The 24,962-nt window shown below is 34.8% G+C and overlaps 1 long non-coding RNA gene across 1 annotated transcript in view; it reads right to left on the reverse strand.

Moving 5' to 3' along the window:
• LOC110260236 overlaps positions 1-24,962 on the reverse strand; it is a 911,564-nt gene that overhangs the window by 61,922 nt on the left and 824,680 nt on the right. Inside the window, exon 5 of the long non-coding RNA XR_002343153.1 lies at positions 2,728-2,784. This is a non-coding gene — a long non-coding RNA (uncharacterized LOC110260236). The remainder of the gene's footprint in view (positions 1-2,727; positions 2,785-24,962) is intronic.

Raw genomic sequence — 24,962 nt, forward strand, 5'->3', positions numbered from 1 at the left:
TTTATTAAAATCAAATTGGACTATTTTAATCACGAACTGAGTGTATGCCTATTTCTGTTGGTATTTTGAACCTCCCCAGTATTCTCAGGAGTCAAAAATTGCCTCTCTGCAAGATACAATTTTAAGATTAATTGAAGCAAACAAATGATTAAAGAAAGGTAAAATGGCTCCTGAAGCTCCAGACTCTTCTTCTTTGGTTTAATTGTCTCAGGCTCTGTCTCCAGTGCCACTAGACCTCCTCCTCAGTTCCTCATAGCCAGACTCTGCCTCTGGCACCATTTTCCTCTTTTTACACTGACTATGCCTCTTTTATAACTTCATTTCCCTCATACTAATTATCTTACCAGACTTCCTCTTTTTTTCTGAAACACTTCCTTTTCCCCTTTCCTCTGAACTCATAGGAATCTGTCCTTTTAATATTAAGTCTTCTGAGGATCTGGAGGGTAAACCCTTAATTTCCTATATTACTTTGACTAATGCTGAACTGTGAGCCACATTCAAAGATGTTTTTCAAGTAATTGAAAATACTCACAGATTTATTGAGGAATGTAATAATAGTCATTGAAATATATCAACTGCTTTCTCTGACTTACATCAGCTAGTTCTTGTTGGTAAAGGCTAGGTCCAGGATTGGATGAAAACTGCTGACTGGGAAAATCCTGGTGTCTAGAACTAGAATCAGGAGATCAGTCTGATAATTTATTATATGATCAGATGAGCAATTGCTTGGTGACTTCATCAAGCAATTCCTAAGGCTTTCTCAAAGCCCGTTAATTGGAACAAAATTCAAGCTTGCTCACACAAATCTAATGAATTGGTTTATGACTATTACAACTGATTTCAAATTATTTTAAAAGAAAATTCTGGTCTCTCTTCAGATTTTGATTCCATCCAGGTAGCTTTTAACTCTTTGTTTATTAATAGGCTGAACTGAGACAGTTCCTTCTAGTAAAAAGAACAAGGATGGAAGGGGAAAGAAACTATGTCCACTCCAGTTTTAGTTAACCTGGCAAACCACATCACACTCTAGTTAAATCACCTAAAGGCAAGATCACCAATTTTCGTAATCTTCAACTCTAGCAAATAAAGGCTCTACAATGAAAGCAAATCATCCTTGTTTTTGCTATTATTGCAGAAGACTGGACATTGGAACAGGACATTGGAAGAGACTGTTACTAAATTAAGTGCTTTAGGCTTCTAACCAGACTTTCCAACATCCTCCCAATTCTCAATGACAGGGCTCTGAAGAACTACAGAGGCTCTTCTCATTTCTTCATCTAAATCAGAGAAACATTTGATTTAGAGAAACATTTCTCCAGTTGGGGCATTGATCTCTCCCAGTCCTAAATGACACTAAAGTGACAGTCTTGGTACTCAATTCCTCTACTATAACATAGCCCCCACCTCAGAGTAATGAAGCCATTCAGAGAGTGGGAATCTCTAATGAACCTTGAGGAAGTTCCTGTCTTTGAACCTGTTTCCTTTCATTTAGGTTCTTTGAAAAATGCATACCCTTTTCACCATAGTCTCTCTGCTCCATCCATTTACTAGGCCAAGACTTCTTAGAATAATATGCTGGATTTTTTTTTTTTCAAAAGAGGGAAATGATTATAGAATTTGACAGTACTCATGAAGGTAACAAGCTAGGTAAATTAAATTACCCTTTTTCATCTTTGTCATCTGTGATGGTACTAGTGTTGACTCTGGAAGCATTCTTTGCCCCTTTTGAATCAGCTACTATACTTCTTATGGGCAAAATCTACAACTGAGGCTGGCAAAATTGACAGTGCATTTTCCATCAAGATTTGAATAAATCTCTTCAAAGCCTCCCACTAAAATTAATCAATGCCCTATAAGTAAGGAAGCCCTTCAAGGAATAAAGCAGATTCCAAGGCTCAAGGCCTCATTATCTCTTGTATTAGCCCCTGTATCATTCCCATTTGACCAATGAGAAAACATAAAGGCCAAGGGTGGAGATTTGCCCAGGACCTCTGAGCAGTAAACAACATTGCTATTTCCTATACCCAATGTTCTTAGCCCTCATATTACTAATATCATCCCCACTGGAAGCAGATTATTTACAGCAATTGATTTATGCATGGCATTCTTTGGTTCTCCAGTTGATGAGGCCAGCCAATACCTTTCTGCCTTCACTTAGGAAGAAAAATAATTAACTCGGACAATAATGCCTCAGGGTTCTCCAAGGGTCTTTCTTACTTCTCACAAATCTTGAAGGCTGATCTAGATGATATAAAGTTCCTAGAAGTCCTGCTCTGTTACAATATGTGGATGGTTTGCTTCCTTGCTCTCCTTCTCAAACCTGTTCACAGGAAGACAGCATCCATTTGTTAAAGCCTTTAGCCTTAAAGGGGCATAATATGGCCAAAGAAAAATTGTAGTTTGCCCAAACTCAGGGTTGAGATTTAGGGCATCTGCTATCAGAACAAGGGCTACACCTGGATTCAGATAGGCTTCATGGTGTACTAAGTTTCCTCAAATGCAAAACTAAGTACAGACTGTGAGGTGTTCTTGGGCTAGTTGCCAAAATTAGATTCCAGAATTTTCTCTTATGGCCAAACCTCTGTATTTGGCTCAACAATAACAACGTGACTTTTTTTTTTTTTTGGCAAAAAAAAAAACAAAAACAAAAAAAACAGACCACATAACTTTTAAGATATTAGAGTTGATGAACTCACCTGTTTTCAGGTATCCCAAATATCAACCTACCTTTTTCCATGTTGTACAGGAGAAACTTGGAGAAACAGTAGGCTTGGTACGAGGCCACTGCAATAAAGTAAATATTACAATAAAGTAAGTCACACATTTTTTTGGTTCCCTAGTACCTATAAAAGTTATGTTCACACTATACTTTAGTCTATTAAGAATGCAATAGCATTATATCTATAAAATGTATTTACCTTAATTTATTGCTAAAAAAGGGTTCAATTTTATTGCTAAAAAAGGGTTCAATTACAATAGTAGCATCAAAGACCACTGATAATAGATCATCATAACAAATATAATAATAATAAAAAGTTCAAGATATTGTGAGAATTACCAAAATGTTACACAGAGAAAAATAATGGGCAAATGTTATTGAAAAAATGATACCAATAGACTTGTTTGATGCAGGTTAACATAAATTTAAGTGAAGCAGATGACATCTGATGAGATAGCTTTCTCAGGGTATCCAAACCTGGTCTGATGGAAATTTGTCATCAAATCTTTCATGATGATATATAAGCTTTCAAATATTCTTCAATGTCTATTATCTTGATAACATATGAACTTTAGGTTAAAAAGTTCCTGAGAATTCTTCCTCCTACTTTCTATGTTACTTGAATATGACCTCAAGAGATTTCTGATCTGTGCAAATTTCCCTTCAGCATGAGACAGTGTCTCCAGGAAATATCTTCCTTGGTATTGAGGAACCAAAAGCCACTAAAACTAGAAATGTGACTCTTGGTCAGTGATGCTTCAAGAGAAAGATCTTAAAGAGGAAAGGTCAAAAGGGGAGGATATTAAAAAATTAATAAAGAGAAACTTCAATTAAATTTAGTTAGGGGAGGCAGGAGACCAGAAGAGAGAGCTCTCACACCCTGTGATGACAGCAGAGCCCAAATGAAAGACTCCTTTCCTGGCAAGGGCTCAGCCAACGAAAGCCGTAAACTCTAGATTTACTGTAACTCTCCCAACTTCCTTTTCCTCTCTATTAAAGCATTCTCTTTCCATTGTCATGTGAGCACTTGCATAGGGCTCACTATACTTACAGACCTCAAATTGCAATTCTCTGTTGGTCCCAAATAAATCCATCTTCACTAGAGAAATATCTGGCCATCTATTTGTTTTAGGTCAAGAGCCACAAGATAGGAAAACATTTTATAGTAGAGTAATTATCCATACCAACATTCTGATGATTAAGGGACTTTTCCTAATGTATTTGATTGAAAATGTTCTCTTCCACATTTTTTTTTTAAATCTTTGTCCAACTTGGACAATAGATTTAGTTGCAAATGATGCAAGTAATGATAAGAAGTATTGCTTCAGGGGTAAAATCAGCCCCTGGAGAGAAAATGCCTTACAGATAGCATAAAAATCCTTTCCCTAACCTGTGGCTCTGGCTTTTGGTTCAGAATGCTGTAATATTGGCTCTCATCTCTTATGTATTCACCACTATGTGTGTGTCCTGGAAAAATGGGAGATTATGGCATGACTAACTCCTCTAGCCATCTGCTTCCCCACTATTGATTCTGATATATTTCCATTCAGCAACAAATGCACTTGTTAAAAAATCTTCCCTCTAATGAACAGAATTAGACATGAATATTTTGAGAAACTATTTCCCAGAGATGTTTTTGAATGAAGAAAATGTCATCCAGAGTTGAAAGTAAGGTATGTTGTGAGATTGAAGGTGCCAAACTCATTTTCTAAGGTAACTATTCTTCAAAAGAAGGCTAAAAGAAATGACATCTTTAGCCTATAAAATGAAAAGCTAAACAAAATTATGTTTACTGTTGTCACCAGCTATTAGTAAATAACTTAATTAAAGAAGCATGAGGAAAGATGCTTTTTAAGCCAATTTTCTATTTGGTTATGGAAAGTTGGCTATGTGGATGAGCTTTGAAATCAGACTGATTGAAATTTGTGTTCTGACCCAACCACCTACGAGTGTTATGCCTTGATCAAATGAATAATTTTTCCTGAAGTTAATTTGGAAGCTTTCAGATTAAAAAAAAAAAGACAGTTAGTAATATAGAATTTTTATTCCAAAAACTCTGTATCATAGCTATCTGTCTCACTTTATTTTTAGAGGTTCTTATAAGCACATGATGTAAGAGGTAAGGAAGAAATAAAGAAGAATTGTTCCTCCTGAAATGGGATGTAAGAAATTAATAGCAAGTGCCCTGGCATATGAACAAAAGGCCCCTGGAGGCCCAGTGGGAAGCAGCCTTTTTACAAAAAGACTAACTTGTCCATTATTGAATTCCTCCAGGGGAGTTAACACATTTTCACTCCACAGGTATCCTCTGGTACATGTTGCTGTTATTTCCTTATCTATTTTTAATTTATTTTCCTATGATAAAATTTAGAGGATTGAGTATCCTCTTGCTCAGTAGAAGCTCCTGTAGTGAAGTGAAAAGCTTTCTGCTGCCTTACACATCAAATGCTCCCCACTATGATATTGTTTATTACTAGACAGGAGTTTGTAGATTATCTTCTAGGTACAACACAGAGGACGACTACTTATCCTTATCCCATCTTTATTCTTATTCTATGACCATACAAAGTGCATCCTTTCTAAACAGAAATATTGAAGAGTATATTAACAACTGCCAGGCTTTTTACAAGTAGTTCAGTCTCATAACTATTTGTATCTTAGAAGCATATTTACCAGATGTTATTTATAAACACAGCCATTGCTAAACTTCATGAGAAATTATTACGTGGAATGAATAACACGTTGAAATACATTATTGCCATTCCTGTGGAAGGCTTGGGATTCATTTAAGATTTCTCAATGGAGAAATTCAATTATATTTCCTCCAATGCTTTAACTGCAGCTGCTGGTGTTGTTGCCAGCATCCTGGAGGAAAAATAAGCATAACATTTCAATACTATCATTATATTTTAATATTGGTAAAGGTCACAATGCATTTTTATATGCTATTAATCGAAGCATTGCTAAATTTTGGCTTATGGATTCTCTTTAGAGGTAAATAGAAGCAAAATGTGATACAATAGTTTTCATAATTTAAGATTACACTGCAAGCATAATAGTTAATCCAAATAGATGAACTATTAGAATTCTGTTAAGAGCTCAAGTATTATCACTCTTAACTTATTTATATACTCAAGCTCAATTTGTTATTCAACTTGTTTTTAGAAACTTAAGTGCTTTCAGAAAATTTAAAAAAGGGTTTGCTTTGCTGAACATATTTCATAGACTGAAAATTTTCACTTTAACCATTTCAGCTTTTCTTTATTTTTAATATTTACTTATTATGAGCAAAATATATACAAATCTGGGTACAATTTTCAGGAATTAAAGAAAAGTAAATTGAGATATTGTTTTTAACACATTATTTTGATAAAATATGACCAAGGACTCATTTTAAATTGTATGTTCCCATGGCAGTAGGGACTTAAGGATGGAGAGTTTATCTTTAATAAGAGAAAATTAATAATGTTGTTGCTGTCTTCCAATGGCTGGTTTTACAATTGTCACTATATTTGATATTTTTACATATATTATAAAATATGTTAAAGATATTCTATTATTTTTTTATTATTCTCTAGAAAAGGTGGTTCTGAACCTTGTCTACAAACATTTTTCCAGTCTATAACAATATTAATACAAAAATTGAAATTAAATATGCAGACATTATAGAAATTCCACAGAGTAATTTTATGACTTTAATCTAAAAGATCTGGACTTGTATTTGCTATGTCTATTACTATTATTTCTCTAACTATTAATTTTGTTGTATTTTACAAAGGTATTGCTCCATGATTAATGGCAGAAATAAACTTTTACCACAAAAGCTTCAGAAACACTGTTCTAGAAAATCCTTGAAATTTGAGCCAATGTAGACAAAATTTCAATTTCCTTCTCTCTGCTTATTTTTATAAGAAAATACTTTAATATGCCAGTTTCCTCAGAGAGGTAACAGAGTCACATGTTGTCTGCCTTCAACAGATTACAACCACAAGGAAACCAGAAGCCTAGGGACTCAGGCAGGATGAAGAACAGTTCCAAATTCCAAGTCCCTGGATCACCCTCAGGCAATAATACAAACTGAATTTCCTTAGGGCTGATAGTTGCCTATAGCTACCCCTTCCAGGACTGCAGAGTTTATGTTTAAAGTGAAATGCAAAAATGACATGGAGTAGACACCAACGAAGCTGCAGAAGCGAAGACAGTTCTCTAAAATTTCGTTCTTTAATGGTTGCGCTTTTTTTTTTTTTTTTTTTTTGCCTTTTTTCCCCCCAATCTGTGTTGATGCTAAAACAATGTTCCTTGTGTTTCTCTGGACTTTATCGTGTAGACATTCCTTTAGGAAACTGACCTGGCAAAACCATAAGGAAAGCCCACTCATCCATTGTCTTCGGTGGAGCAGTCATTCTACTATTCACTGAAGAAAATATTTAAGGAGTCAGATATAACTCAAAATTCATGATTTGAAACTGAGTTACCCTAGCCATCTTAAGAAACTGCAACATATTATTGGTCAGCAGCTAAACAAAGAAATGTCAAAAGCAAGGTGGCGGGTGTGTGTAAAGAGCGGTGATCAGAGAGACTGTACCTGGAAAGACCTTAATTAGCTTCTCAGTTTCCAGTACTATTTCCCCTTCGATCTCTTTACCAAAACAGCACCAGTAGAGTTTCACTTTTAAGAATCTAAACTGATCACAACATTCTTTCTTCTTTCAATGACTATAGCTTTTAGAATTAAAGAAGACTTGAGCTGTAAGTCCCTTAATTGCATTCCTGCCAATCTCCCCACCATATCCCTCACCCTCTTCCACACACCCATTGTCACCTCTCCTTCCCCTTCTCTCTCTATAGGCATCTTTCTCTTGAAATTTTTAGCTCCAAAATAATCCATGTCTTAAGGACTGGGTCTTAGTGGCTTACCAATGCTTATTTTTCACTCATGTTCACGTCCGTGGTGAGTAGACTGTGATTTAGCTCCATATTCTCTACATTCTGGGATCTAGGCTTAATAAACAATTTTTTTTTCCCTAGTATATTTTAGGTCCCACAACAGGTGGAGCAAAAAAAAAAAGTGGAATTACATAGTGGTTTATAAAACTTTGCCTGTCACTTTTATCCACATTTGATTGCAAAAATGAGTCACATAGCCAAGGTTATTGGGTTAATAAGGGGTCTCAAGAAAGGTCCAGCAGAGGAGACAACAGCACTTTGTAAACAATATTGCAATCCATCTTAGCGTCCTTCAAGATTTAATGTTCTGCCATGAACATCTTCTTGCCTCTATTACTCTTCATAAATTTAATGGAAATATTTGTGTCTATCTCTTTCCTACTATATTGGAGATGATTATAAATCTGTCTGTATACTTTGATAATTGGCATATATTTGGCACTTGAGATATTTGTGAATGAAAGGAGAGAAGAAGGGAGGAAGAATGATAAGTTAGGAGTAGAAATAGCTATTTTATACTTGCAGCATTTAAGCCATTTAAGGGAAAAGTCAAGGTTGTACAAGTCAATAGCTTATTTATTGATTGTTTGGGGGGTCAGAACATATAAACATCTGAAAATATATATGTGATTTAAACAGTAGATTTATTTATTTATTTTTTACATAGTTTATAAAAGGCTCAACTCCCATCGATGACTAATAGAGTATTTTTCTTTCTCTTTCTCTCTCATTCTCTCCCTCCTTCTCTCTCTCCTGTTCTCTCTCCGTGGGCAATATAATATATTTAGAGGTATTACCTTGGGAGTCAAATAGTCTACACATATCTGTGAATATCTCCATTGGCTAGTTAACTCTTATCAATTCCCTCAATTTATCAGCAATCTCCTGCCTCTCCATTTAACTTAGAGGTGGTTGTCAGTTTTATCATTAAATTGATCCTTTATATTACTCAAAATAGCCTTCCCAATACTTCTCCACTCTCCACATATGTAACTGTTACTCTCTTTAATATTAAAGAAAACAGTCAAAAATTCTGCATCCCACTTTCTGCATTTCTGTGGCTATTTGATTGGATTTCCTTATTTTTTTTCCTCTTCTCTGCACTAGAAATTGCTTACTATGTCCGAACTTCTTCTTTCATCCTCTCTGTTTCAAAGACACATCTCAGCTTTGGAAAGCTCACTCCTTCATCAGGTCAATTGAAAAAGTTTTTCCCTTCACTACTTACTGTCTCTATTTTCTGTCTTTAATTCTATGCTTTCTATTTTGTGATCTGCAAATACACAGAGACACTTCTACATTTAAGTAAGTAATAAACCATTCTCCCTGGAATTTGGCTTCCAGTGAAACAAAACTTTTCTTTTATCTAACATGAAAACAAAATGTATGCCAATCTCCTTCATGTTCAAAATATCCATGTATATGCTTCTTCTCTTACCAACTAAGTATATTTTTCTTCTACTTCTCCAAGACACTAACCAAATCAACAAGCTTAATAATCATTGAATGGCTTTTATTTCCATTTTTAACCTCCTTAAAATTCTAGGCTATGTTGTTAATGTCTTCTTATCCTCCACATATAAAACTTCATACAATGTAAACAGTTAACAAATTATTATTATTTTTTATTTTGGAGAATCTTTAAAACATATAAGGATTGGAAAACTGACTTGGTATTTCACTTACATTTCGGAAGTGACCCTATTTGAAGATTTTATTCTCCAATAAGAATACCTACTAGTAACTTTTACCTCAATATATGCCCAAATATTATTCCGTTACATCTATGCTACTTCATGCAATGATAAAATTTAATAGAACTTAAAATTTAAATAATGTCCTTCATGATCCCTGGACCAGGAGCTTCTGCATCTCATGGGCATGGCCAAAAATAAATAAAAATAAATAAATAAAATAAAATAGCATCCTTCATTCCAGTACTCCAGGAGTAACTCATAATGGGATGATCCTATTTATATCTCTCATATATTAAACAAAAATAAGGTAGTAAATATATGAATAAATAAAAGTAAGTATATTTAAGTACTGCTCATTTCAAATGTCTTTTTATTTATTAGAACTAGGATATAATACTAATACAGTGCTCAATATGTTGAATAGTTTTGAGCCTTGAATTTTGCTTGGTATCTTCTAAATTGTCCTTTTTCTATGTGTATACCCCTTACACACAAAATATGCTGTGTATGTAAAAAGGCAGAGGAAGAGATAGACGGATAGAGATTATTGATAAATGGATAGAACTGGAAAGGTTAATGAATGAATAAATGGATAGATTTACACAAAATTGTGTGTACTCCTTGATGCATCCCCATATCCTGTTTCTTTTCTTTATAAAAGTGCTTAGATTTTACTTTAGGAAACAAGTCACACCCCCTGTTTCAGGCAGTTATTGAGGTTATTTTCATGTTTTTAAGACAGCTATTGAGGTGTTTGTTCATTTATTTGTTTGTTTCAGAGAGCTATTGTGTTTTGATTCTATTCCAAGCTCCAGGGAAAGGCCCTGACTGGCTTAAGCTTATCATAGCAATCCTATTGCTGCTGTTCTTGATGTTAGTTGCTGTGATTATTCCAGGGTTGGCGATGATTTAAAACTAAGAGAAGCTAACAGATGGTGTTCCCTTAGCCCCAGTGACTGGTTCACCAGACCTAAGTTAGTCCAACTGGAGGGAAGCCAAAACATCTCTTAAATAATTACAAACTTGATACAATGTTCTTCTCTTAGGTTAAAAAAAAAATACATGTAGTCCAAATGGAGAGCTGTATGTTCAGCATGAGGAAAAATAGAATAAAGATGAAGTAAACATGGTGAGGAAGACAGAGTTGAAAGAATCACAAACAAATGGGCATGCAGCCTTAAAGTTGCCATTAACCTGTGGCTCAGACAAAGTGTTCTCTAGCTCTAGACTTTTCAGAAAGGGAGCCAATATTTAGTATTTAAATGTTAGTTCATTTTTTTTCTTTTCTCTGACTAATATTCTAAATGTTCTAACTAATATAGATAGATGATAGATAAAGAAGTAAATAGATAGATGTATAGGAGATGATAGATAGAGCATGAGCATCATGATACAGGATAAAGAAATAAGATGTATTTGTCTTTAAAATAAAATGAGATAGCTTACTGAAATGAATACTTATCTGTGTGATCTATGAAAAGTATGTCTGATTTATTGGTTGCTAGAATACTTTAGTTTTCTAACCGCTGAAAGCACAAACTCATATATGACCATCTTGATCATCAAATCAGTTCACGTAGGTGACATCTGGTGATCAATCTTCTGATGCAATATTCAAAAGAACACAATGACCATATGTTAGTTGATAACATTGAGTTGCATATAAATTATTGTATATATTTTGAAATTCTAGTATTTATAAAGCAAGACTTTTTTTGTTTTTTTCTGATTTTATAACCTATAAACAACAGCAAAGGAAATGCTTAGTTTTTAGAGGAAAAACTAATAGAAATCTCTTGGTACAATGTGAAGATAGAAGACTCTTCAATTAGAGCATTTTATGCCTAATGATCAATATTAAACACCCAAAATTTTGCTGAGTAATAGCTGAGTAAGTTTCCTGTAGTTCCTGTTGTGGCTCTGCTGGTTAAGGACATGATGTCTCTGCGAGGATACAGGTTTGATCCCTGGCCTGGCTCAATGTGTTAAGGGTCTGGAATTACCATAAGCTGACACATAGGTCACAGATGTGGCTCAGATCTGATGTCGCCCTGGCTGTGGCTTAGGCTGCATCTCAGCTTCAACTGGACCTCTCCCCAGGAACTTGCATATGCCACATGTGCATGGTAAAAAGGAAGAAAAAAAGATTTTGTGTTTACTTTTCTCTTCCAATATTATAATGCCATTACATATGGTGCAGTAAAGTAATTTATTCAGATTTAGAAGAATAGGGTTGGATTATGACTTTGCCATTTAACCACTGGTAATTTTTTTTTGGGGGGGGACAGTTTAGGGCTGCACCCTCGGCATATGGAAATTCCCAAGCTAGGGTTTGAATTAGAGCTACAGCTGTGGGCCTGTACCACAGCCACAGCAATACATAGGATCTGAGCTGCATCTGCAAACTACACCTGAGCTCAGAGCAACACAAGATCCTTAACCCATGAGCGAGGCCAGGGATCAAACAAACCCACATCCTCATGGATACTAGTCAGATTTGTTTCCCCTGTGCCACAGTGGGAACTCCTAACCATTGGTAGTCTTAAACAAGCAATTAAATCTCCGCAAATCCCATCTAGGTTCTAAACAAATGAGAGATATCATTATTAACCAGTATTGAATAATGATACACACACACACACACACACACATCTTATACTATTTATATACTAATGTTAACCAACAGTAAGTCCTGATATAAAGATATGTGTGTGCCTACATATTTACTAAATGACAGTATGTATTATGTGAAATAAATTAATAAATAAACCTTTCATTGGATAAATTTAATTTGATATAATAACTAACTTGCCAAACTTTTGAGCTCAACACATCTGGAGATCTGTGGCTTTATTTCTACATGTGACATTCCTAAAGTAAGCTAGCCATCTTGCAAATAGAGTTCATTGGTTAAAAGTAAAACTTTATGAAAAAGAAAAAAAATCAAGGGATCAAGGGGCTTGAGTAAAATATTTGGTTTAGCCCTTGCTCAGTTCACACATGACTTGTGTTATGCTAGCCAAACTGTGCAACCTTATGGAGCTTCATTTATCTTACCTATAAAATAGGGTAATAAAACCTAACTCAGAGATGTTCAGAATAAATTATATTACATATGTTTTAGGAGGACTTTTGAATTGCAAAGGCAGCACATAAAATATTACTACCAGGAACTAAGTACATCTATGATGGAAGAGCATCCTAATTAGTAGGAAAGTAACTGGAGTTTTCTATCTTATAGTGGTACATGTTAATTTAAATTGAGATAGTATTTTTTTTGGTAAATATTTCCTACTGTGTTCCTGTTGCACCTACTAATTTCTCATAGTAAGGGGATATACTCTAACCCAAGATAAGGAAAATAAAACTTTTAATGCCTGAGAACAGGTCTTTAAGAAACCATGTGCACATAAAATTTTCATCTAAAAAATAAATAACAGACAGTATTATTTAACTTAATTTGAAAAACCACAATTAATTTTTTTTTTTGTCTTTTTGTTGTTGTTGTTGTTGTTGCTATTTCTTGGGCCGCTCCCGTGGCATATGGAGGTCCAATCGGAGCTGTAGCCACCAGCCTAAGCCAGAGCCACAGCAACGCGGGATCCGAGCCGCGTCTGCAACCTACACCACAGCTCATGGCAACGCCGGATCGTTAACCCACTGAGCCAGGGCAGGGACCGAACCCGCAACCTCATGGTTCCTAGTCGGATTCGTTAACCACTGCGCCACGACGGGAACTCCCACAATTAATATTTTTAAAAGAACCTCTATTAATCTTTGCAGTCCCAATATATCTCATCATCAATATTTTCTTTAAGTATAAGACTGAGGATTTTTTTCCGTAATTAAGAAAAGCAATACGAGTTAGGAGATGGGAAATATGAGTGTCACCTCGAATCAAGAATACTGAAACATATAATAATAATAATAATAATAATAATAAAGGAAAAGATGAGGTGTGTTGGATAAAAATCAATGTTATGGACTATAATTTCTAGGTTCTTTCTTAGTTCTAAATTGAGACCCATTTACCTAGTTTTCAAATAGACATCTTCATATTGATATTTCAAAGCTACTGAAAATGAAACTTGCAAACTTAAATTTACCATGTTTCTGATTCATTCTTGCTCCTCAAATAGCCATTTCCATGATCACTCTCTCTTCAGAAATGTGTCACCCAATTACATAAGAAACCTGAACATTAGTTTTTCTTCCCTCTTATTCCAGTCTAATCAAACACCAAATTGTAGTAATTCTGCCCCCTAAATATTTCTCAAATCTGCTGTCCACTACTCTCATCTGCACTGCCATGTCCCTAAATGTGACCACTTTCATTCCTTACCTATTTTCCTTCAATAGTCTTCTCTTCATCTCTCAGGTTGGCCCTATTTTCATTATAATCATCTTTCTAAAATGTAAATCTTGTCCATTCATTCCCATGCTTATCATTAGCTGCTTTTTTTTTTTTTTTCAAGCAATGCTCAGACTCTTTCTCCACACGGTAAATAGGAGCTTCATGATCATAACCAGCTTGTCTCTCCAGTCTCGCCCCTCCAGACCTCACCAGCAGTAACTGGACTAAGTTACTTCGGTTTACGTCCTCTCTTATCTTGGAGCACTGACATGCTGCTCTTTGTATCACTCATCTGACTGTTTCTCAGCCAGGCATCATTAAGGTCACCCAGCCTGCACACTTCATACATGCTGCTCCCTGAGAGCTCAAAATTTAGATTAAGAATTTTTCCTACACGAACAGGCTACCCTGATGTTTGCCTATAATCCTCAACAGGCCATAAGCTTTGCGAATTTATCAACCATATGGACCTGTTCACATTACATTCTCATCACTTAGAGCAGTGCCTGGAGTATTCACAGCAGAATCTCGAAAGACATTTGGTAAAATGATGAACTTTTATAATCTTAAATTTAATTTGATTATCTAAACCCTCTTGGAGAAAGGATTGTATGTCAGACAAAGGCGATCACATATTTTTCTCTTCACTTATGTTGGACCAAAATCCATATGGAATTAATTCCTAATAGCTCAGAGGAAATTTTGAGATCGGGTCTTAGCAAAGCTGATTCCTGGATATAACCTGCTTTATCACACTTACATTTTTGGTTTCCAAAATAGAGTTGTACCTTGCAGCAGATCTTAAAGGGAGTTAGGAACTGAGTTGAGCATAGTGCCTGTTCTACACCACAGCAGAAGCAGACATTCTGTTTGAGAAGCATATGTGAAAGAAATATTTCTTGGGAATTTTTCTGACCTTCCAATTCTGAACCATGGTGTTATTTTATTCAATATGTTTGACTAAGTAGACTATTTAGTTCAAAGGAAGTTTAGAAAAAGTCATTAAATCTTGTTTGCTGCTCACCCATATGGGAGAACCCAAGAGCACTAATTGTTCAAGGAAAAAAAATGGGAAAATAATTGAAGTTACTAATAAGCGCAAATTATTAAGTTCCTGTCATCAAAAACAGTATTTACTACCAATTTTTTTTATTTTATTATTCTTAAAAAATTGAATAAATATATCTCCATAAAATGCACTTAAGCAGCCTAAATTATTATATTCTGCTCATATTTATTTATTTACTTTTTGCTTTTTAGGACTGTACCCAAAGCATATGGAGGTTCCCAGGCTAGGGGTCAAATCAAAGCTGAAGCTGCCGGCCTATGCCACAGTGTGGGGTCCGAGCTGCGTCTGCAACCTAACCCACAGCTCATGGCAATGCCAGATACTTAACCTGCTGAGGGAGGCCAGGGATCGTACCCGCAACCTCATGGTTAACAGTCGGATTCATTTCCTCTGCGCCACAATGGGAACTCCTATTCTGCTCATATTTATTAAGTTCAATGTAATTTATTTTCTTCTTTTTCTAAAAAGAAAAGCACATTAATTATTTCTGCCAATTTATTTTTAACATCTTTAATAATGATTGGTTGAAGAATAAGGGATATTGTTAGAAAACCTTTTAGGAAATAAGGTATACAAGAAAATATTAGTAACTAGCATGGACATATTCTCTGCTAAAGATAAAATTTGCATTCAAAATTTTTGGAAAAAAAATTCAGAGTTAGTAGGTTTTCACGTTATGGCTCAGTGGTTAGTGAACCTGAGGAGCGATTAGATCCCTGGCCTTGCTCAATGGGTTAAGGATCCAGCATTGCCATGAGCTGACGTGTTAGTCGCAGATGAGGCTTGGATCCTGCATGGCTGTGGTTCTGGTGTAGGCCGGTGGCTAAAGATCTGATTGGACCCCTAGCCTGGGAACCTCTGTATGACACGGATGCAGCCCTAAAACATAAAATAAAATAAATAAAATAAAATAAATAAAATAAAATAAAATAAAATAAAATAGACAAAAAGACCAAAAAAAAATATCCAGAGTTAGTAATGCACACCAAAGAAATTAAGTCTAAAGAATATAAAAATCAGAAATATTAATTAGAACTAATTTGATTCTGTGAGAGACAATTAGTTTAGCCTGGATAAATGAGAAGAAAAATGGCTCAAAATGATTTCTTTTTACTGCTTTTGTTCTCTAAACTTTGAAACTCAATTCCAGAAGGAAGGATGACCTGGCAATTGTTCTGCATACTGGATACAATACTATTGAGGGGGTATCTTCTTCCTCCATGCCTCTTACTTAATAAATTAGATGCCTACGACATACACAAGAAAAATCTTTCACCTTCTTTCTCCATTTCTTCTTTTCTGTAAGTGGTACAGTCTATACAGTTAGTGCCTTATAGTAGTGTGCTTACAAAAAAGAAGGCTAGTATTTTAGTCTTTCTTTTTTTTTTGCAGTCTACAGAAGACTAACTCTGCTAAAAATAATACTTAGTCAATGAAGAGACCATTACACACTGGCAACAGAAGGTAACTCTGTGGCCAGCCTGTGTAAAGAGAGTCTTAAAATACCTACTTCTTCCAAATGGTATGTACTTTGAATAACTGCAATTGTATTGCTTCAGGCAAAGCACTGGCAGACATAAAACCAGATTAACCAGCAGAATGTGCTGAACAATTAAATTTGTATTAAATTAAATCTACTCTCTTTTAATTTCAGTTGATCAGAAGGCATACAACATGAAGAAGTTAAAAAAATAGCTGAAGGGTTTATGACAGAAAAAAAGAAAAACAGCGTCTTCACTGTTTCAAATTTACTAGTAATTAAGACAGCTGTGTGAATAATGAAACATGCACAAGTCAATTTTCTCTACCACCACAGATTCAGGGAATTTGACCTTCGTATATTAAAAAAAAATCATAAATTTGCACAAGAAAGTTTTATTTTCTTTTTCTTTTCTTCTTTATTTTTAATGGCTGCACCTGCACCATATGAAAGTTCCTAGGCCGGGGATTGAATCAGAGCTGCAACTGTGGCCACAACCACAGCCACAGAAACACCAGATGTGACCACATACGTGACCCATGCTGCAGCTTACAGCAATACTGGACCCTTAGCCCACAGAGCAAGGCCAGGTATCAACCAGGCATCCATCCTCTTGGAGACTGTATAGGGGCCTTAACAAGCAGAGACACAATGGGAACTCTGATTTTTTTTTTTTTAATTTAAGGAAGATATCATTGTAATTTCTTGCTTATACTACATTTATTAATTGCAGAGAAGTTAAATAATATAGCATATAGCATTTTTTATAGAAGAAAATTAAAGTTGCCCAATACTGACAAACCCAGCAGTTACTAAGTTTGGATTTTGTTCTTTGTAAATTTACTCAAAATTGTATTCCCATTCAATTCTGCATGAATGAATTAACTCAAAGTAAAAGTGGGATAATGATATATATGATATATGTACTATTTTGTAACTCTTTAAACTACAAACAAAACCTTACCATTTGCATGTTAAAAGCAATTGTCTCAAATTATCACTTTAAGGTTTATTATATAATAGTCCATATTATGATCATTTATTATTGAAATGTTTGTTTTAATATTTTATTTTTCTAAATAGTACTGTGCTTTGAACATCCTTACTCATAGATCTGTGATTACTGTTTTTGAATATATTATTAAAACACATAAAACTCAAACTATATATAGATGTATACATACATATATACACACACACACCCACACCTTAAAACTACATATATGCCTAAGACTAAATTATCTAAAACAACATATATATATATATATAATGTTATACAATGTGTTACCTATATATCTGTTATATATGTAATAAACTATAGAAGATTATATACAGTTGCCCCTCAATAAGGTGGCTGATTGGTTCCAGGAGCCCCTGCATATATCAAAATCTGTGGGTGCTCAATTCTCTCAGATGTCATAGTACAATGAATGCAGTCACTCCCTCATATACACAAGTTTTATACCCAATAATTCAAAAACTGCATGGAAATTTCCATCTACAGCTGAATAAATTCCTAAATGTGAAATTCAAGAATGTAGAGGGCCAACTGTATATTTATTGAAAAAAATCAATCAGGGTATATGTGGGTTCATGCAATTCCAACCTGTGTTGTTCAAGAGCCAACTATATGTATATTATATCTATATTCATATATATATATACATATATATATATAAGCTGATTTTATTGAGTTTAATTGTGCTTCCCAGATATTGCATTTCTTTAAATATAAATTGGAGTTCCCTTGTGGTGCAGAAGGTTAAGGATACGGCGTTGTCACTGCAGTGGTGTAGGTTGGATCCCTAGCCCAGGAACTTCTACATGACTTGAGTATGGCCTAAATAAACAACAAACTGAAAGTTTGTGGCAAGCCTACATCAAGCAAGTCTATTGGCATGATTTGTCCAATAGCATTTGTTCACTTGTGTCTCAGTAACACATTTTCATAATTCTTGCAATATCTATAATTTTTCCATTATTGTTGTATTTGTTATGGGGATCTGTGATCAGCAATCTTATTTACTATAGTAATAGCTTTGGGGGACTATGAAATATGCCCAATAAGGCTATGAATTTAATTGATACATGTTTTGTGTGTTCTGACAGCTCTACTGACTAGCCATTCTCTCTCCGTCTCCTTGGGTCTCCCTATTTCCTGAAACACAAAAATATTTGAAATTAGGTCTATTTTAACCCTAAAATGGACACTAAATGTTCAAATGAAGAATCACATATCTCTCACTTTAAATCAAAAGCTGGAAATAATAAAGCTTAATGGAAAAGGCATGTCAAAAGCTGAGAAAGGTTGATAGGTAGGTCTCTTGCACCAAACAGCCAATTTGTGAATAAAAAAGGCAAGTTCTTGAAGAAAATTAAAAGTGATACTCCAGGAAACACATGAATAGTAAGAAAGGGGAATAGATTTACTGCTGATATGCAGAAGATATTAGTGGTGTAGTTAGAATATCAAATGAGCCACAATCTTCCCTTAGTAGCTTCAGCTGCTATAGACAGTGAATCCTCTAATGAATCAGAGCAAGATACATGAAAATTTCTCAAAAGAATTCACCATTCTAGATTAAGAATCTTCATGATTCATGGGAAGAGATCAATATATCAAAATTAAGAAGAGCTTGAAAAAAGTCCAACTGAATCCTCAGGGATGACTTTGAAGGGTTCAAGACTTGAGTGGAAGAAGTGACTGAAGATGTGGGAATAGCATGAGACCTAGAACTAGAAGAGGAGCCTGAAGATGGCACTGAGTTGCTGAATTTCATGATACAACTTTACCAGGTAAGGAGTTTCTTCTTATGGATGAAAAAAAAAAGAGAGAGAGAGAGAGAAAGGTTTCTTGAGATGGAATCTACAATGCTCTGAAAATTGCTTTGAGTACAACAAAAGATTTACAATATGACATCAATGTAGTTGATAAAGCACAGGTTGGAGAGGATTGACTTCAATTTTGAAAGAAGTTCTACTGTGGATAAATTGCCATCAAACAGCATTGTGTGCTACAGAGAAATCAATCATGAAAGGAAAAGTCAATCATTGCAGCAAACTTTGTTATTGCATTTAAGAAATTGGTACAGCCACCCCAGCCTTCAGTAACTGCCACCCTGATCAGCCAGCAGCCTTCCATATCAAGGCAAGACCCTATACTAGCAAGAAGATTAGGACTCAGAAAATCTTTAGCATTGTTTATCATTAAAACATTTTTAAATTAAGATATAAACATTGTTTTTTAGTCATAATTGTATTGCACATTTGGTAGAAGATATATAGTCTATACTATATGCTACATAGATACTATACATAGTATACATACGTAGTATAATATCTCATACCAAATAGGCAATTAAGACTATTCAACAGTAGTGCAAAAGGGGTCAAGACTATTTCAGTGAGTAAGAGAGATTGAACTCAACTCTCTTGAAACAAAAGTGGGAGGTTTTTGAAGCACTATATGAGCTGGTAGAAAAATCCTGTAGGACCTTAAAGGGAAATTGGTCAGTATGATAAGGCCATCTGTTTGTAAATTGGCCCTTATCAAAGATAGGTTCCTGCACCCCTACAAAGACGGGGAGGTAGGGATGATATCTTTCTTGATGATTCCATTTCAAAGGGATGGCTTCCATGTCCTTAAGAGAGGGATATCTGGGCTTCCACACTTGCAAGAAGTTATAAGAAGATGTGCATCTCAAAGGGGCAGAGAAAAATTTATCACTGCCAGTTTTCTAAAGCAAATGCTCCAAGAAAAGAGAAGTCAGGGTTCTATTCAGGAATAAATCCATCTAAAATGTATTCAAGCTTTGGAGAACATTAAGGTCATCTTGGAATATAAACAAACAAGTGAAACAAAGAAACCAAGATTGTGCTATTATAATTTATATTTTCATATATGGTGCCACCACATCATCATTAGCCTACATGCTTTCTTCTATCCCTAATCCTTCTAACTTTGTGAATTTTAGTATTCTAAATGGGAACTAAGTTTACATGGTATTGCCTCTCATGTAATACTCATTTATAATATCTTCCTTGGTCTGTCATCATGTTTACATTATAAAACTGCAGTCTGTCTGTCTTCAAATGCACAATTTAAAATTTAAAGATTTCTATGTAAATGATCAAATGGGTAGATTTGTATAAACTCTTTGACATAACTTTTAATAAAAATACAGACAAATCTTTCATGTAAAGCAGAAATGTAAAGCCCTTTTGTGGAACTAGTAACAAACACATGTTTTTATTAGACTGCATAACAAATAACAGCCCTTAGATTTCACCACTGCAGTGGTGCAAATATACAAATCAGTTTTCATGAGAAAAGGATTGGCAAAAAATACAAAAATAATAGCAAGGCATTTACATAATGCTGGTATGACCAAACAGTTGATATTCATTTAAAGGGGTGGCACCAGAAATTACTGTTCTTTATATTGTAGTTACAGTCCTCATCAAGGAAAATGAAATTGCCAAGTACTTTGTAAATTCTTACAAATGCATGCTTCTTGGTTTATATCTCTGCCATTGTCTCTGCCATTGTGGAGTTAAGTGACCTTAGACAAGCTAATTAATCTTTCCTCTTTGCCTTAGCTTTTCATCTATTAAATGTGCCTATAGGGAGATTTGTCAGGCTAGCACATAAAATAGTTCCATCAAAGCATTGAATTTCAAGCCAGAGGAAGAATACAAAATAACAATGATGCCCAACAGCTCCTCTTTCAGGAACACTTTTATTTCTAACACCTGCACTTCACATCAAATTGCAAAGTACAGTTGCCTTTGGGACTATCAAGGGAAGGCATGTTAATGGCAGCTCTTCAGTATTTGGGGATCACAATGTGGACAAAATAAGTCGTAATTATTGTTGTAATGCCATTTTAAATAGGTATGTTTCAACAAATTGTCATTAGTGGGGTGGGGGAAATGGCATGGGAAAACATGAGGAGTATCCTATGGTGGGGAGGAAATGCATAAATAGGGAAGAGCAGTTCCTGAGATGGATAAATATTACTGTCTGCTTGAAAAAGAAAGGAAAGGGAGTAGGCATGGTAATGTGTACAAAAAAAAAATAATAGTGTGCATAGAAGTAAATTGTTATTTCTTCTCTATACCCTCTTTTTAGTCTATGAGATGTGACAGCCAGATGTCAAATTCTCTTACTGAGACAACTGTATAGAAAAGGTCTTGTTACAGATTTCTTTTTCTTTTTTTTTTTTTGTCTTTTTGCTGTTTCTAGGGCCGCTCCTGCGGCATATGGAGGTTCCCCAGGCTAGGGGTCTAATCGGAGCTGTAGCCACCGGCCTATCTATGCCAGAGCCACAGCAACGCAGGATCGGGAGCCGAGTCTGCAACCTACACCACAGCTCATGGCAACGCTGGATCCTTAACCCACTGAGCAAGGGCAGGGATCGAACCCACAACCTCATGGTTCCTAGTCGGATTCGTTAACCACTGCACCATGACGGGAACTCCAGATTTCTGATGATCAATAGGATAGGCACTAACCTTATATGTCTACTCTGCACTTGAAATGTGGCTAATCTGAATTGAGAAGTGGTGTAGATATGAAATACACACCAAATTTGAAGAATTTAAAAGAAAGTAAAAGATCTTAGTCCATTAGACTGATATAGAAGAATACAATAGACTGGGTTGCTTATAAACAAGATAAATGTGTTTCTCACAATTCTGGAAGCAGGATCAGGCCTGAGTAGATAAAGCCTAATTCCTGGTTCATAGAAAAGATTGTTTGCTTGTTTTTTTCCTGTGTCCTCACATAGAATGGGTAGGATTGCTCTTTGAGATATCTTTTATAAAGGCACTAATCCCAATCACAAGGACTGAATCCTCATTACCTAATCATCTCCTAAAGAATTCCCACCTCCAAAATACCGTTATATAGGTTTAAACATATGAATTTTGAGGGGAATGCAGACATTCGATCTGTAGCAAGATCCCACTCATAATTCTTTATCTTGAATACATGTTGAAATGCTGTTTTTGATACTTGGATTAAAATATTACTAAACTTAAATGTCTCATTTTACTTTTATTATGTGGCTTTCACAAAGTTTAAAATGCTGTATTTTGTCCTTGTGGTATTTCTATTCTGTAGTGGTTTTATAGAGAGTAGAGGTACTTGTGGGATCTGCCATGATGCTGAAAATAAGAACCCATGAAAATGAAATTGTTGCAAACCCTTCAGCACACCGACATGCCTACAACAGAAAAAGAAAAGCAGAAACAAGACTGTCCTTCCTCCCTCTCAGCTATCACTGATGAAAGTCACACACAGATTAAAATATCTTGACCAGAAAAAGGTCTGCTCTCTTATCCCTCCTACTACTTTAAATTTCTTCGTGAGATATAACTGACGTATAACATTGTGTGAGTTTTAAGGTGTATAACATGTCGATTTGATAAAATTATGTTTTGCAATTGCATTATGATTACCACCTAGCCTTAGCTAACGCCTCTATCATGTCACATAGTTATCATTTTGTGTGTGTGTGATGGGAGCATTTAATTTCCAGTCTTGCAGCAATTTTGGAATATATAACACAGTATCGTTGACCATAATCCCTATGCTGTGCATTAGATATCTAGAATTTATTCATCTTTCAACTGCAAGTTGGGAGCCTTTGACCAACATCTTTCCAGTTCCTCCACCCCTTAAATTCTGGTATCCACCATTCTATTCCATTTCTGTGAGTTTAACTTTTGCAGAGTCCACATATAGGTAATACCACACAGTATTTATCTTCTCTGTCTGATATATCTCACTTAGCATAATGCCCTCAAGGTCCACCTATGTACTCACAAACAGCAGGATTTCCTTATTTTTCAAAGTTGAATTATATATATAATTCTCATAAAATCTGGCTAGAGAACTCAGTCTTCATTTTTTTTCCTCTCAGTTACCTTTCCTTCTCACACCTATTTTTTTTTCTTTAATATGAAATGGCTCAATATCTCTCAATACTTTTTCATTTGCCTATCAGATAAGTTCCAAAATCATTGGTCTTTTTTAAGCTGGTCCCAGCTGACTTTCCAAATAGTCACACATTATATTATTTCCTATATTTTTCAGTTATTCACTTTAATGTATACTATTTTTGTATTTTTCTGTAAGTCAGTTCACATTATATCCCCCTGCTCCCGAGGAATCTCTCACACTGATCTCCAACTCGTCAGTTGAATAGTGGCCAAAAAAATACGTCCATATTCCAAACCATAGAACTTGTAAATGTAATTTTATTTGGGAAAAAAAGGGTCCTTGCAGATGTAATTAATTTAAGAAATCTTGAGATTAGATTATCCTGGGTAGACCCTATAATCAGGGAAATTACCCTTATAAAAGAGAAAAGAAGAGAAGATAGAGAAAGAGCAGAAGGCCAGATGAAGACACTGGCAGAGATTGGGTTTCTGCAGCTACATGTCAAATAAGATCTGGAATGACCATAAGTTGGAGGAGGCAAAAAAGAATTCTTTGCTAGAGCCTTCAGAAGTATGACCCAACCAATACCTTGACTTTGGGCTTCTGTCCTGCAAAACCATAAGGGAATACATTTCTGATATTTTAAGCGACCAACCAGCATTGTGGAAGTTTGTGCAGCCATAGAAAACTAATACACTGGGCAAATTATCAAATTCTATTCATCTTGACAAAAGTATTCTCAAAAAAAAAAAAAATCCTACCCTCTTCCATAGAAGACTTTACACATTTCTTATAATATCTAGTATTTTCTATATATATATAGTACATATTCAGTAGTCATCTGTATTTTAATCTTCCTGGAATGTTTGTGTTTTGAGGAAAGTGATAATACTTTATATATAACTTTATTCCTGAATACCTACCACAGTGCCTCATATATGATACAAAATGCTAATAAACATTTTGCAAATAAATAGACAGACAAAATTTCAATTAGGCTTTGAATAATTATTTGATTCTTCAAAGTCCTTAGTGGTTCAACAGGAAGTGCATGGTTTTTGTTTTAATATAAAGAATACCTTTTAAATGCAACATTGAAATATATGTTATATATATATCATATGTATATATTCATATCTATTTATCAATCCTCAAGATGCAGCACATTGAAGAATTCATTTGATTATTTGTTCTTTTTTGGTGGAATAATTCAGAGGGGATTTTTTTTTTCAATCTTGATTCTATTTAATAATGATCTCAATGACAGTAAGGGCTTGGAATTAAAATTATATCTTAAATATAATTTTTATGCACATTATATCTGAAACATGAGCTGTTGAAATAATCTTTGTGTTAAAAATGTAAACTATAATTTCGGTGAGGTATCTTTTTGTAAGACTATTTAAAGGAAAGGTGTGGGTCATGTATTTTCTTTTAATAATATTGTGTACTGCTATCCTTTTGCAAAGCTACATAAGTAGAACTTCTCTTATGAAACATGTTTTTTTGGGGGGGAGAATAATTGCTAAAAGAAGATTGGTGACAACATAATTATATAATGTATCAGACAACATCTTAGCAAGTGTTTATATGACGGCTGATTACGGTGATAAGAAAACAACATGAAATGAAAATAGAACTGATTCTCACCTTACTTTAAAAATAAATGTCAACATATTTGAATGTAATTACAATAATTTCAGGTTATGTAACTTAACATGATATTTGTACAAAGTGGGGACTACTATTT

The sequence above is a fragment of the Sus scrofa genome, chromosome 4, assembly GCF_000003025.6.
Source record: "Sus scrofa isolate TJ Tabasco breed Duroc chromosome 4, Sscrofa11.1, whole genome shotgun sequence".
Classification (NCBI taxonomy): domain Eukaryota; kingdom Metazoa; phylum Chordata; class Mammalia; order Artiodactyla; family Suidae; genus Sus; species Sus scrofa.